Below are 15,418 nucleotides of genomic sequence, written 5' to 3'. Positions count from 1 at the left end.
ACACTGGAGACACCAGTGGTATCAGAAATATTTAAGATTTCGTTCAGTATTTCTGCGAAATGTATGAGGGAATTAGTTGATAATATGACGTGAGCCTGGTCGGCGTCTGTAGGAGCACAGTCTTCATTCTGCTTAAAGTATCTATTCGAATAGAAGCAATTTTCAAATCGGGCCATAACCTTGCCTCCCTGTCTGGAGAATCGTTCGGGAACAATACTCGTTCACAGCACATGACCTTCCTAGTCACGGTTATGAGATAAGGTTTTCCGGGCAGCAAACTACAACATCTGCGATCTACTATTAGAATGTAACTCCCGTTCGAGAGTCTCCTAAAGAATGGTTCTATTTGTGTTGCAGGTGTGCCTAGCTGGTAATATGAAAGGTTATTTGAAGTCCCTTCACAGGCTCCATGCAAGCTAATACCCTGACACAGAAGTGTACCGCTTAGTGATCTTGCACAATTATTGCCACTGAGAAACACTTTCTGGCCTTTATTACTGACACATTCGTGTGTATAGGGCTAGTTCCATATTGACTTAATGTACCCTTTACCCAACCTTTCATACTGGCCTGCCTGTGTATATTTTTGGCAGAATTGAAACTGGAAAGTAGTTATTGGAATATTTATTATTCCATGTATTATCCATTCAATGACAGGTCGTTCTGACATTGTCAATGGTAATCTCTCAAGTCTTTCAATGCTCAGAATTGTATAGTCAGCACTCTTCTGCGCCAGACTGATTTGTTTATCAGTAAGGTTAAAGATATTAAATAATGACGTTGTGTTGATTAAACGCCAAGGCACATAGCAAGAACGCAGATTTTGTAACGTCCAGCCAAGCTGTACGATAGAACGCAATTGGGACTGACCGTGTTGTAACATCAGTAAGTCTTGCGATATTATATCGATTGCTGAAGACACAATGCTGTCCAGAGAATATATTCTGGAGGACAGAGTCATTAACCCATTGTCCACCACAGAAAGTGATTTTTCCAAATTAATACGGTCAATTTCCCGTATTTTTCTGCTGTCTCAATTTGAGTTACTTTCCAAACTTCGTTATAAGCTGCATATATAGAGGCCGCTATGAAACGTTTTTGACGCTGTTTGCGTGGTCCCAATATGAAATCACGCAAGTCAGCACCTTCTGTAAGTAAAGTTAGGTGTTGCTTAATTTCAGCCAGTGTGGACGTTTGTAGCCATTGAAGGCAGAGCTTGCCCACGCTGTAGGTGGTTACTATCCCTGGATGTTGTCTTTGGGAATATCTAGGGTCTGGCCTAGTCAATGTGAACCCCTGTTTTTTGTTCAGGAATCTGTCTTGACAGTTATTTGTATCTGTGGGCCAGATCAACCATTTTTTCCATTCAGGATGTGTTCTGTTTTGGTTTAATATATGGTTTACGTCTATCTCATCATCTATAGAGCTATTACTGTTCACTGTTGGCTTTGGAATAGACGGTTTGTTCAAATCTTTGATTTTGGATAAGCCAAGACAGGTAGTTTGTTGAATAGTGTCATTCAAAAATATAATTTGTTCTGGGATCATGCAGGCTCTAAACAATGATTCTATACCTTGTACTTGCCAATCTCTTGTACCCCAAACAGTTTTTGCTTCAATATTATTGTTCCAGAAATCAAACCCAAATGTATTCATTTGTTCAAAGAATGAATCGGAATATATCAATTTTGTGTTTGTAAGCATGGTCTTCATACCTGTCTTATTTGACAATTTGAAATAAAATGTTTCTGCCTTACTTGTGTTAAACCCTGAAAAGTATGAATATTTATCATAAAATGTTTTTGAGCTGTCTTTTGGAGGAGTAGCACAATGTTCCCATTGGTTATAATTTAAAACATTTCTAGGTTGTGCAGATTTATGTAGATAATGGTTACCATAGTGGTTGTAGCAGAACATCTGATCATAATTAGACGAACCCTGCAAATAATCATGTTCTGTAAATTTAGCAGACATCACAAGATCAGACATCATATCATTAATACTTTCAAAGTCCCAATCATCAACAAATGAGCTCGGTTTTACAAAGTCACTCAATGAGATCTTGAATTGGTGTGGATACTTCAGGATTTCAACCGGACCATAGATTTCATAATCAGTTTTGTCCCATGCTACACCGCCTGGTATAGGATTGGCTGTGAAGTTCACTGAAGAAAGTTCTCTTTTCTCGATGTGTGAAGATGTGTGTGGTTTAAGGACCAAGTTGATTTTCTGGCTTGCTGTGTCCATTTTAGCATATTTTCCTTCAATTAAATGTCCCAAGCATAGTACCATGATGAGCCAAAGAATGAGGATAAATGCACCGAAGGCCACCCAAAATTCAATCCATGGAGAAATCAGATAGGTTTCTTTCAGCTGTTGAAAAAGTTCCTTAGCTTTATCTTTAAAAGTTTTTGTTGATGGCTGTTTCTTTGCTTCACTCAGGTCTTCAGATGAATCATCGAAGTTGATGAAGTAGCCGAATGCTGTTCTGTCAATTGTTCCAATTGTTTTTGGATTTTGCTTTGTTTCATTAGCAAAGTCTGCAGTTACATCATCATAGGTTGTTGTTTCTTGATGAAAAGTTTTAATTTGGGTTTTAAGAGGTTCAAGTTCCATTGCTTTGTTGCATAGTCCTTGTTGATTCACTGTAGATTTTCCAAATGTGATCAGTCTTCCAGTTTGAGCCTCTGTATTTGTAGCAAACATTGGTGTTCTGCTACTTCTTGGGAGTCCACTTGGCCTACTGTTTGTTATCGGCCACATGATTGTGGTTTAACCAGGTCGATGGATACAACTCGGTTCTCCTTTTTACCAGCAAGGGGCGGTAGTACTACTGATCTTGTCCCGTTGACAGACAAGACAGGAACTGTAAGAAGGCCCAAATTCCTTCTTTACCGCGATCTTCTCTCTGACTAGATCCCCGACTTTTGGAATCCAGACAGGCCTTGCTGGGACAGGTGGTTTCTCTTCAGTGGTTGTTGGCTGTTGTTTCAACTTTATGTTGCTCAGGTCTTTTCTTGTTTCATTTAAGTCCTGTAAAATAGCCAAACGATCTTTGGTATCAAAGCTTTTGTCTTTAACCACTGAAGTCTGACTATCAAGATCTTGGATCATCATTCTAGTCCCGAACAATAGTTCGTACGGACTGAACCCTTTCAGAGAATTCCTTGGCAAGTTATTTAGACTACGTTGGACACTTATTAAATGTTTGACCCACCCAGCTCCCGAACCTAATACCTTTTCCGTTATAGATTGCTTTATGTCTTGGTTTTTTCTTTACACCATCCCGTATCCCTCAGGAAGGAAGTGAGAAGAGTCCCGCTATGCTATGCTCATTTGGTCATGCTTCCCTTTAAGCCTGAGGGCAAAAGGGAACACATTATTCAAAACGTAGCATGCTCCTAGCGTATATGCCATTATAGACTTGCAAATCCTTGTATAACAGTCCAGACGTCAGCCGAGCGCTGGGGTCTACATCATAAGTGACAATTAGTCTTTTTATGTTAATATAACGCTTTTTCGTGATGGGTACATTCTTATTGTTGTTGTTTTTCTGGAGCGAAGTGCCATGGCAATAGTCCTCCTCGCTCGCCACTGCGATCTCTATTGCAGTCTGGGCAGTTTTTTACAAAAATGTGATGATGCAGGCTCATGCCTGGCCACCAGTACACTGATTGTAATTCTTCCAGAGAATTTTTTAGCTTAAGGTGTCTGAGACCCTCACCCATATGTGCGTCTGCTATTAACAAGCCTCTCCTGTCCGTGTTTGGAATTACTCTATCCCCCACTCCAGGGATTCGAGCAAAAGGGACTGAGTTTGCATCGATTATGTATGTATAATTGAGTGGATAACTGATCGGTAGTGCTGAACAGTCGCCTTTTGATGACGTTTTCACCGCCAGCACAGTTTCACCGTCAATGTATTTTACTGCACGCTTTTTTGTAGCTACGGAAGCCGATTTTGCTGCTACCGCTGTGGCTGTCTCAGCCAATGAATTCCCTGCAACGTGAACGCCATCACGCTGATGACTCAGTGAATGTATCACGTGAGTTTTTGGTAGTTCTTTCCTTAAAAGAACTAATTGTTCCCAAAGCGCTTTCTGCTTTATTGTGGCACCTGTGTCATCTTTGTAACCGTTTTGAATCCATTTCTGCAAATCGTTATTGTGTGATTTGACGCAGTAATACGAATCGCACACTATAAGTGTCGGGAATTCGCGATCGGCATTATCTAGAGCCATTTTTAATGCTATTATTTCAGTTTGCTGTTCTGAATTATTTTCCACTGAGTGTGTTTTTGTAAGTAGAGGCCTTAATTTACCTCCGCGCCACACTTCTTTTACAATTTCGCATGTGGCGTTGTAAGCCAGCTCTCCCCAAACTGAGGGTTGAGCATGACCGTCTGTATATATTACACAGGCGTACTGTCGTAAAGGCAGAATGTCGATTGGCAGAGGGTATTCTCTTTCATATTCTAGATATTTTAATTCTTTCATTTCCGGGTCAAAATAGTATTTTACTTTGTCTGTAGCAACAGAATTTACCCATTGTATCCATTCTGGATTTAGTGCAGTTGTCGGTAAATTACATGGTGTTGTTAATGCCTCAAAAGCTGATTCTGCTGTTCTGACTGTAACCTGTCTACCGTCTGCTTGGTATTTTTCTTTTGCTACAGCTGTTTGAACCGCATGAACAATGCTTTCCTTAATGCTGAAGCTTTTTTCAGCTTCTGTCTACAAATGTGATTTGTATGCTATTGGTACCTTCTCTCCCTCATTAGAGGTCAGGTATGTGAATCCGCATCTTCCTGGGATGACTCGAATCACAAGGTTGCGTGTGTTGTCACGTGTTTGTAATTTTGTTTTAACTAACATATCTGTTTGTAAAGATCTCAAAATTTCTGTGTGTTTTTGAGTCCAATTGATTTTTTTAAAATCTGGTTTTATTAGATCATAGAGAGGTTTAATTCTCTCTGCATAATTTATAATGTAAGTTCTTCCGAAATTTAGGAAGCCTAGAATTGATTGTAAGTTTTTCAGTGTTCTAGGTGCTTGGATTACAGCACATTTCTCTAGGAAATTGTCAGCCAGGCTTTTGCCTTCACTTGATAGTTCATATCCTAAAAACAGGACTGTTAGATGGGCAATTCTTGACTTTTTAAAGTTGAATTTGTAACCCTCTGCTGCGAACCCAAGTATTATGGTGTTCACTCTCTTCAAGTGAGTATCCAAGTCATCATCTGTTAGATAGATGTCGTCGACATAAGATAATGCCTCGTCATCATATGTTTGTAGTAATTCAGTTACTCTCGCTGAGAATAATCCTGGGCTGTTCTTGAACCCCTGGGGCAAACGACAGAATTTTTTTTTGCGTGCCATTTATTGAGAACGCCGTCAAATATCTGCTCTCTGGTGCTATATTTTGACAAAAGAATCCATTAGAAATGTCTAAGGTGGTTTTGTATTTTTTGCGCACTATGTTATTCATTAGTGCAGCACTATGCAAATTTTGTACCGCAAATGTTTTGCAACATGAGTTAAGGTGTCTGTAGTCCAAAACAAGACGATATGAATTGTCTGGCTTGGAGACAGGAAACAAAGGGTTGTTCATTTGTGAGGTGCAAGTTTCAATCACCCCCTGGTATTCAAGTTGATCTAGGATCTCTTTTACCTGTTTTTTAGCTTCTTGCTTAATCGGGTACTGCCTCTGTGCAGTAGGTTGTGATTTTAACTGGATTTTGTGAGGAGGAGAGTCCTCATCCCATCCCACATGATTTTTATATAAGGCAGGGGCTTGAGCTACTGCCCACTTTCTTGCAAGTGTATATTTTTTATGAATTGGAATATGGTTTGAGAAGGCAGGCATAATTATTTCTTCGCCATGTGGGCACTCCCTGACAAACTCTGGAGGCCAGTCTCGTTCAGCTAGAAGGATGTCATAGCCCTTGGAGAGATTATCCCAAAATAGACCCCTTATTTTTCTAGTCTTATCCCCCTCTATACGCAATGTTATTTCATATATTTTATGAGGTTTGCTAACTCTGGTATCTGCAGTTTCCACCTGAATGTATTCATTCGTGTCCACTGTCTCCAGATGATTCATAAGGACTTTGCGAGCTATGCTCACTTCTGCTGCGCTGTCTAGCATTGTCTGAGCCCATTCTCCGTTTTTCAGCTGTGTCCTCAGTATTCTCGGCATTGTTAATTACTTTAATACTGGCTACCTTCTTTTTTGGAAATTGTAATTTTTTATTCAGATGAGCAGGTTCTTTGTCTTTGGACTTGACGTGCTCTTCCCTGTGTTCTGATCGTCCTCTTCTTTCCGATTACTGCGAGGAAGTCTGAAAAGATTGAGAGGGACGTGTATCAATATCTTGATATCTATCAGTTTTTTTTATATTATCCCTATTTCTAAGGTTGTATTTTTTCACAGAGGGCTCCCTTTGGGGAGACTTGCATCCTTGATCAGGAGATTTTTCTCTCCGCCGAGGAGACCTTCCTCTGGACTGGAATCTTTTTCTTTAGGATTGGATTGTTTATTTCCATCCCAGCTCTTTTTTTGAGTGTTTAAGTTATTTTTTATAAATACCTTTTCAGGACTTTCAACTAGTTGAGGTTTCACTGGTATTCCACCCAAACTATCTCTTCCTAGTTCTTCATAGGATTTTTCTATGATTCTGGCAATTTCAGATGGTTGGTCTGCTATATTTGTCTCTTTTAACCTCTGGCGAATCGCCACATTCGCTGCTTCTCCCTTTATGTTGGCTAATAATATTGCCGAGACCTGCTTGAAATCTTTCAGTAGTTTCATACCGAGAGTTAAAGCGGGTTCTGGACCGTATTCATCTTGAATCTGTTTTAGCACATCTGGTATTACTGACAAGGATGGTACACCATGTGTTTTTGTGTAAATGGAAGCAAAGACTGTTCCCCAAGTGTCACAGTCCTCCACATGTGGTGCGATTCCCATTGGAAGACAGATAGTCAGAATCCTATGTTTCTCAACAGGGGTGGTATCTGGAAACACCGCCTCTATTTGAGTGATTTTTTGTGCTAGCCAGAAAGGAATTTGTTCCCGTTTTGCGGGTACTTTACCTAGACAGGACTGTATGTTTTGCGGTGTAATTTTATTTGTGTTCCTCTGATGAGTGGTCAGCTGTGGAATTTTAATTGCTGGTTGGATTGTTGAAGTCCGCATTACATATTGGACTAATTGTCTATGTATTTTTATTAATTGTTTTAGCTGTGCTAAAAGCTCTGGTGCAGGCATTTCTTCAATGTCTGGATGTGGTGTATATCCGGCTAGGACCGGCCACGTTGCTCCTGGTCTACCTAGTGGACCGAGCCTGGTGATGTGATTATTATGTTTTAGGGCACCAGGAAACAAGAGCAGGTGCTCTTGGAATTTGAGTGGTATTTCCACTTCCTCGAAAGGTACTCACTAGGAGGTTCCTCTATTTTGTAATAGTGGAAGTCCTTTGTTACAGCGTTTGCTGCTGGAAAGTTTATCCATGAATAGAATACCTCTGTCTGCCGATATTCGTGTGCCTCAATTACGAATATGACTGTACCACCTCTTGGTGTCAGTCCATTTTCTATAAGTTTTAGGGTTATAGATTTCCTTATGTTGACCGGGATGAGTATTGCATCTGGGTCATTTTCCAGAAGAGTATTGTCTGCTACTAGGAGTTCAGCTGCTCGTCTAACTGTCTCCCTTTCTTCTTCACTTTCTGTCATTTTACTGACAGGAAGGTTATTCTGTTTGTTTGCAGATCAGGTTTCTATGGAAACAAAGATTAGATGCACCAAGAACCATACATAGGAGTCTCCTCCTGCGAGGTTTGGCGGATATGACCTTTCACCCACTCCAGACGTCTTTGGAGTATTATGGGAAAAAGGGGTTCTGTGTGAAAAAGCACGACTGAGTTACTCTAATGTCTTGCGTTAGTTTTATCGCCTATCCAAACGGTTGGGCGCCATGTAGTGTAGTTCCTATTATCCCAATAGGCTCTGCGCATTGGAATAATATCTTCAATAGTATAGACCTAGGGCAGAGGTTAACTAGGTCTTCTACCGACGATATTAGACTTAAAGTTTTGTGTTTGCCAGCTAGCTCAGAGTTCACTAGAAACTTTCTCGAATAGGCAAGGAGGATTTTAACCTCCCTGGATAGACAAGAAGGGATTTAGTTTCTGACAACCATAGAACATGACAACTTTGCTCTCCCCTAATCAAGAGTGTATCTCTAGAGTCGTGTGAAAACAAAAGACAACTTATTTTACTCAGTCAGTTCAGTGCATTCTTAGTTTCACCAGATTGTAGAGAAAAGGAAAAGACGGGCGTGTTCAATAAAAGATATTATTTATTGATCAGTCTCCTTTCTCATACAAGAGAAATGAATCGCTATTATTGTAATACTTATAGTTAAGTAAAGTGCATACAGTAAAGACAGAATTATAAAATAATACTGTAAAAGCATTGATATGGTTTCTGAGCCATATGATACTTTAAAATGGATAAAATAGATACATACATATATACATTTGACTAATCATATTCAACTGGTGCTTCTAACCTCGCCTACCCCAGTGTACCTGACCTAAGCCTAATACGTGGGCGGGAGTAGATAAGTAGCAGTTTAAGTTAAGTTTGTTTGCCAAGGGACTGACTCGAGAATTCTCTGCAAGGGGTTATTCAGTTCTGTACCTGAGATCTAGAATGATGGAGGGCTGGTATCTCTTATCCCAGGTCTTGATATTCCAGCTGCCTGCGAGGGCTGCTTGGAAGCGCCGGAGCTGGATTTCTCAGCAGGAGAAAGGCAGCGTCTCGTTCTCAGCGCGTCAGGAAGGCGGGGCAGCGCCTGTGGGCTTCGCTCTCTGCTGGGCTCCTCGGCACGTCTCGCTGCTCCGATCTCGTCACCACCGCATGTGTTTGCTTAAGGCAATGTCGGTAATATTTATACCTGAAAGGTGCCGAGATTGACGTAAGGATGGACATATATACGTCAATAAGGATGTCATATGAACGGGCTCGTTCGCACATTCTTTTGCTGAAGTTCTCTGTGAAATCAAAACAATGGCTATGGGAATTTCCCAGGTCGCTGTAGGTTTGATTTGTTTTGAGAACTCCGTATGCCTTATCAGGGGCTGGAGGAATATCGCTTGTCTAATTAGATGGCATGCGTTATGACCTAATCAGATAACGCGCTTCTGTGCCGTGGTGTGGCTTAATCAGATAACGGTTTTTGCACCGTTAGATGGCTGCTAGTTAATTATTAACCAGACCAGGGTCAGGAATAGGGGAATCGATACAGTACCTATAGGAATACATCACAGGACAGGGCGCCCCCCAGAAGAAAGAGGGGGGAGATAAAAAGAGGGAGTTCTCGAAAGGCCCCCAAAACAGTTTCCAGGGAAAGGGAACAGGATTCACCCTTAAGGCTAACCCACCCAGAAACCCTCATCCTGGCCAAAGTCAGCAGCCAAGGGTTGTCCACTGCTTTGAGTGTGGTGGTGTTTGACATTATAAGGGAGATGTCAAGTGCCCAAAGAGACCACCCCCTCCCACTGGAGGAAAAGCCCCGGGAGTAGCTAGTGTAGTGCTCGGGGAGGAGTTGCCCTTAGATAAGGGGGGTGAGTGGGCGGGTGTCACCTTAGTGTCCCTGGGAGATCGGGAGATGGTTCCTAAGATCCAGGTGCCCTCAAATACTGTAAAGTATGGGCAGTGGGTCACCATCAATGGCCAAAGAGGGGAGGCTCTGAGAAATACAGGAGCCAGTATGACTATGGTAAGGAGTCAACTGGTGTCTCCAGAGCAGGTGACTCCACATGTACTCCACCCCGCCACGATGGCTGACGGCAGATTAGGCCACTACCCTGTGGCCGAGGTTCCATTTGAGTGGGAAGGGGTTGCAGGTTCACTTCGAGTTGCCGTAAGCCCTGCCGTGCCAGTCAATTGTCTGTTGGGGAATGACATGGAGCACAATGCTTGGAAGTACGTGGAATACCGGACTCATTCTGAGATGCTGGGTACACCTGACTGGGCCTGTGCTAGCACAAGGGCCGCGACTACCCGGAGGGGGAGTTCGCTTGGGCTGGAGCCTGGAACAAGGGCCCAGCCAGCTGCCAAAAAAGGAAAGAACTGAGGATAGGAGAAGCCTGCCTCGGCTTCCACAACCCATGAGACAGATAGGCCACCTGCGGTGGTGGACCCGGAGTCCGTGGAGGGGGAAGTAGTCTCCCTAGAGGACTTACCTATCCCTGCTGAGTGGCATGTGGAAGGAGGACCTACTAGGGAGGAGTTTTGTAAGGGCCAGAAGGAGTGCCCTACCCTTGAGGGACTGAGGCGACAGGCCGAAGCCCAGGCAGCAGGGAACGTTGTTGGGAACTACCATATTTACTGGGAGGACGGACTCCTCTACAGTGAACCAAAGGCACCTGTGCACGGTTCATCACGGGCCTTGGTTGTTCCTCAATGTTACCGAGCCTTTCTTTTAGAACTGGGTCATGAAATTCCCTTGGCAGGACACTTAGGACAGGACAAGACCTTTGCCCGGCTTGTCCCCCACTTTTACTGGCCTCAGATGAAAGTGGCATCTGACACATAATGTCAGACATGTGTATCCTGCCAAGCCAGTGGGAAAACAGGGGTGAAGCTGAAAGCTCCCCTGGAACCACTTCCTGTCGTTAGCACCCCCTTTGAAAGGGTGGGCATCGACATTGTGGGGCCATTGGATCCGCCAACTACAGCTGGTCACAGGTTTATTCTGGTTCTGGTGGATCACGCCACACGGTACCCAGAGGCAATACCTCTGAGGACCATTACTGCACCTGCAGTGGCTAGGGCCCTGATGGGGATCTTTACCCGAATGGGTTTCCCCAAGGAGGTTGTGTCCGACAGGGGGACCAACTTCATGTCAGCATACATGTGGGCTATGTGGAAGGAGTGTGGAGTTACCTACCGGTTCACCACTCCTTATCACCCACAGACCATTGGTCTAGTGGAAAGGTTCAACAAGACCTTGAAAGGCATGATAAGGAGTCTGCCTGAGAGCCTGCGGAGGAAATGGGACATCCTCCTACCCTGTTTGTTGTTTTCCTACAGGGAAGTGCCACAGAAGGGAGTGAGCTTCAGCCCCTTTGAGCTTCTGTATGGGCACCCTGTGCGTGGACCTCTCAGCCTGGTGAAGGACGGATGGGAAAAGTCTTCCAGGAAGCTTCCCCAGGATGTGGTGAGATACATGCTGGCTTTCTGGAGCCAAATGGCTAAGTTGTGGAAGCAAGCTTCAGACAACTTGGAGGCCAGCCAAGCAGTGATGAAAGAGTGGTATGACCACAATGCTCACCCGGTGGAGTTGGAGCCTGGCCAGAAAGTGTGGGTGATGGAACCTGGAGAGCTAAGTGTTCTCCAAGATCGCTGGACAGGCCCCTTTGAGGTGATGGAGAAGAAGGGTAGGGCCACCTACCTGGTGGATCTTAAGACCCCTCGACAGCCCCAACGGGTGCTGCATGCCAATCGCCTTAAACCCCACCATGAGAGGCCCGAGGTCATATTGATGATGGTGACTGATGGAGCAGAGGAAGCGGAAAGCGAGCCTCTCCCTGATCTCTTTTCGTCTCAGGAAAAGGATGGGTCGGTGGAGGGAGTGATTCTCTCCCCATCCCTAACTCCTGAGCAGCGAGAGGACTGCCGCCAGGTCTTGGAGCAGTACTCATCGTTGTTCTCCCTTGTCCCGGGAAGGACCCACCTGTGTACCCATGATGTGGACACAGGAGACAGCCCACCAGTGAAGTCTAAAACCTACCGGCTGTCAGACAAGGTGAAGGCCAGCATCCACAGTGAAGTTACCAAGATGCTGGAGCTAGGAGTCATTTAACCTTCTAGTAGCCCCTGGTCCAGTCCGGTGGTTCTGGTACCAAAAGCTGCCCCACCGGGCACCACTCCAGAGCTGAGGTTCTGTGTGGATTACCGGGGACTGAACTCAGTGACCAAGACGAATGCACATCCGATCCCTAGGGTGGATGAACTTATTGACCGGCTGGGAGCTGCCCAATATCTGAGTACCTTTGACCTTACTTCAGGGTACTGGCAGATCTCCCTTACAGAAGGAGCAAAGGAAAGGTCAGCCTTCTCCACGCCTGAGGGCCACTACCAGTTCTGTGTGATGCCCTTTGGGCTCAAGAACGCCCCTGCCACTTTTCAGCGGCTGGTGAACCAGGTCCTCTCTGGAATGGAGGCTTTCTCTGCTGCTTATCTGGATGATATTTCTGTCTTCAGCAGTAGTTAGGAGGACCATTTGTGTCACTTACAAGCTGTTCTCCAGGCCCTGAAACAGGCTGGCTTGACAATCAAAGCCAGTAAATGTCAGATCTGGCAGGGGTCGGTTGTGTACCTAGGCCACTTGGTGGGCAGGGGAGCGGTGCAGCCCCTACAGGCAAAGATTGAGGCTATCATGGCCTGGGAGCCCCCCAAGACCCAAACTGAGGTCCGAGCTTTCCTGGGCCTCACAGGTTACTACCGTCGCTTTGTGAAGGGGTATGGCACTATTGTGGCACCCCTCACTGAGCTCACATCCAAGAAGAAACCTTGACGGGTAGTCTGGACGGAGGCTTGTCAGCAAGCCTTTGAGAAGCTGAAACAAGCAATGTGTGTAGCACCGGTCCTAAGGGCCCCGGATTTCTCTAAGGAGTTCATTGTCCAGACAGACGCATCAGAGCATGGCATTGGGGCAGTGTTATCGCAACTCAATGAAGAGGGTCTGGATCAACCTGTTGTCTTCCTGTCTAGGAGACTGCTTCCCAGGGAACAGAAGTGGAGTGCAATTGAGCGGGAAGCCTTTGCAGTGGTATGGGCTCTGAAGAAGTTGCGGTCATACCTGTTTGGCTCGCACTTCCTGGTTCAGACTGATCACCAATCCCTTCGTTGGCTGATGCAAATGAAGGGGGAGAATCCCAAGCTGTTGAGATGGTCCATCTCCCTACAGGGAATGGACTTCCGGGTGGAACATCGGCCTGGAGTGGACCACGCCAACGCAGACGGTCTCTCTAGGTATTTCCGCCTTAGTGATGAGGACTCCCAAGGGGTTGGGTAGTTCTCCCCACTTGCAGCTGGGGGGGACGCGTGTTAGACCTGTCCGCCCATTGGGTGGTCCCTCCTCTTATTTATTTTTTGCTCCTCAATCTTTTTATTTTGGATGTCCACTGGAATTTTTCAGGTGTTGACCTAGGGGTTAGGTGCTCTTTGCCCCTGTAGGTTTTTCCCTGCCTTAGGTGCCTTTCCTGACTAAAACGATGGGATACACAAAATGGTGGCTTATAACTGCCACAACTGATTACCTCAAGGACTGGCCCATAGACTTATATGGGGGTTCTAGAACCTTCTGGCCTGTTCTTGACACTTGGAACTAAGGGGTATAAATAGGCCAACTGTAGGGCGGCCATTTTAGTAGTGACCAGAGAACTGGAGAGGACTTGGTGAGGAGTGAAGCGTTAGTGAGGGGAGGAAGGCGCACTGTTAGTGAATAGATCGTCCTTTGGGCCAGCTGCGCTACTGGTTGACGTGCCCCCCCACCTATCGACTGAGCCCTACCTTGGGGGTTTTGCCACTAATTCCCTGAACTTCACAGTGCCTGAGAGGAATGACCCCAAAGCGCTAGCGGAGAACTGTGGGAAGTTAGCTGGGGAACCCCAGGGGAGAAGAGTCTGACTGGTAGATCCCTTTCCCTTGTGTCCCCTCCTGTAAAGCCTTCATCGAGCCAGGAAGAGGCGGGAAGGGAACTAGTGAAGACTGTATTGCTGAACCCAAGTATAGTCCGAGGCCAAAAGGTCCGCGAAGCGAGACTCACCTTTTAGCCGAGGTGACGGCTTTGGGATTTCCGGCCATTCTGTGGCGGGTCCCCCGCTGAGGAGAATCCGTGGGGAGGGCCTGAAGACCATCAGCTGAGCGGCCCGATAGCAAAGACGGAGCCTCGGAAGCCAGTCGGAGCTAACGCGTGAGTGCTGAGAAGGGGGCGGGGTCCGGAAGAGGCTGTCCCGCGAAAGCACCCTCCCTCTCTTCCGACGGAGCTGTGGGAAGTGACAGGAGAGAGGCGAGGAAGCCCCGGCCTGGTGCGCTGTGAGGAATCTGCAGTGCGGGGGCCGGGACACTCCAGCAAACAGCGGCGACGTGATCAGTGAAGGTTGCGCTGACGAGAGAGCTGACCGGGACGAACTTGCAAGAACCCGGTAAGACTGTGAAGAGGAGAGTGGGGCCCTGGGGCTAAGTGGGCCTTGTGGCTGCCTCAAGAGGGGTAGCGGGAGGGGTGAGACAGAATAACCGGGTGTGCCAGCAGAAGTCCCCTAACTGACCGCAATTGGTGGTGTGAAATTGACAGGAAGGCCGGGGTCAATCTCCGTTTTTCATCTAGCGCTTCTGGCATTACCTCAGGAGAAGCGCAACTGAGGGCTTTCGAGACTTATTCAATACTGTGAGGTTATCTGGTTTTAAAGCCATTACGGAGGGAATTTGATTTATTGCCAAAATCGCAGAACTATATCGGGAAAAGGAAAACCTGAGTTGGGAAGGGATTCTTTCCTTCAGAAGTCGTTTAAACACCTAGGAAAGTCATTGGAACAAACTGCAAACACATTGGAGGTGTAGATCCAGCTTCATGGCTGGATGAGTTATTGAAATACCTTGCTTGTTTAAGTTCAGATACCCTCTGTGAATCCCAGTTCTAGTAAGCTAATTGTTGAAAAGTGACTGAAATCTGTATTTTCCTTCCAAGGATAACACTGAATCCTCTTGGGTAAAGCCCCGTCGTGTATGGCTACAAGGAACCTTCATGTTTACTAAATACCTCAACAAGAGTTGTGTACTACACTTTGCTGATTTTAATGCTAAAATGTATTGTGCATATTCTAATGAACTAAAGTAGAGCTATACTATGTAACACTGCTAAGAAGTAAAAAGAGAACTATGCAAAGATTTTATAAAACAGCCCGTATTTTTCTAAACTGGTGTAGTGTCGTTTTTTAATGGATGGGCACTGAGTTACTGTAAGGGTGTATCGCAAGCTTAACTTCGTTAATGCCTTTAGATTAGACCTTCCTACTCTGAGCCAGGCTACCCTATGTGGACTGGTAACCCCAGGTCCAACAGTGATTATTTATGAATAGAAAATGTATGTTGAAAATATAAAGAAATATTAATGAAAAAAGTTTTGATAAAAGAAATGAAATAAAATAATCATATTTTTATAAATGTTGGAATTTTTTGTCTTGTGGGTTCAATAATTCTGGTTTGGTACTGATTGTATGTATTTGGATTGATTTCGCTGCAAAAGTATTTAGGTCATGAGGGAGTTTCTTGTTGTATTTTGACAAAGGCCTCTAGGACCCAGAGGGGATTAAAACCCCCTTGGGCTCCGAGACGGCTTTGTT

The sequence above is a fragment of the Lissotriton helveticus genome, chromosome 3_1 (assembly GCF_964261635.1).
Source record: "Lissotriton helveticus chromosome 3_1, aLisHel1.1, whole genome shotgun sequence".
NCBI lineage: Eukaryota > Metazoa > Chordata > Amphibia > Caudata > Salamandridae > Lissotriton > Lissotriton helveticus.
This window is presented reverse-complemented; position numbering follows the sequence as displayed.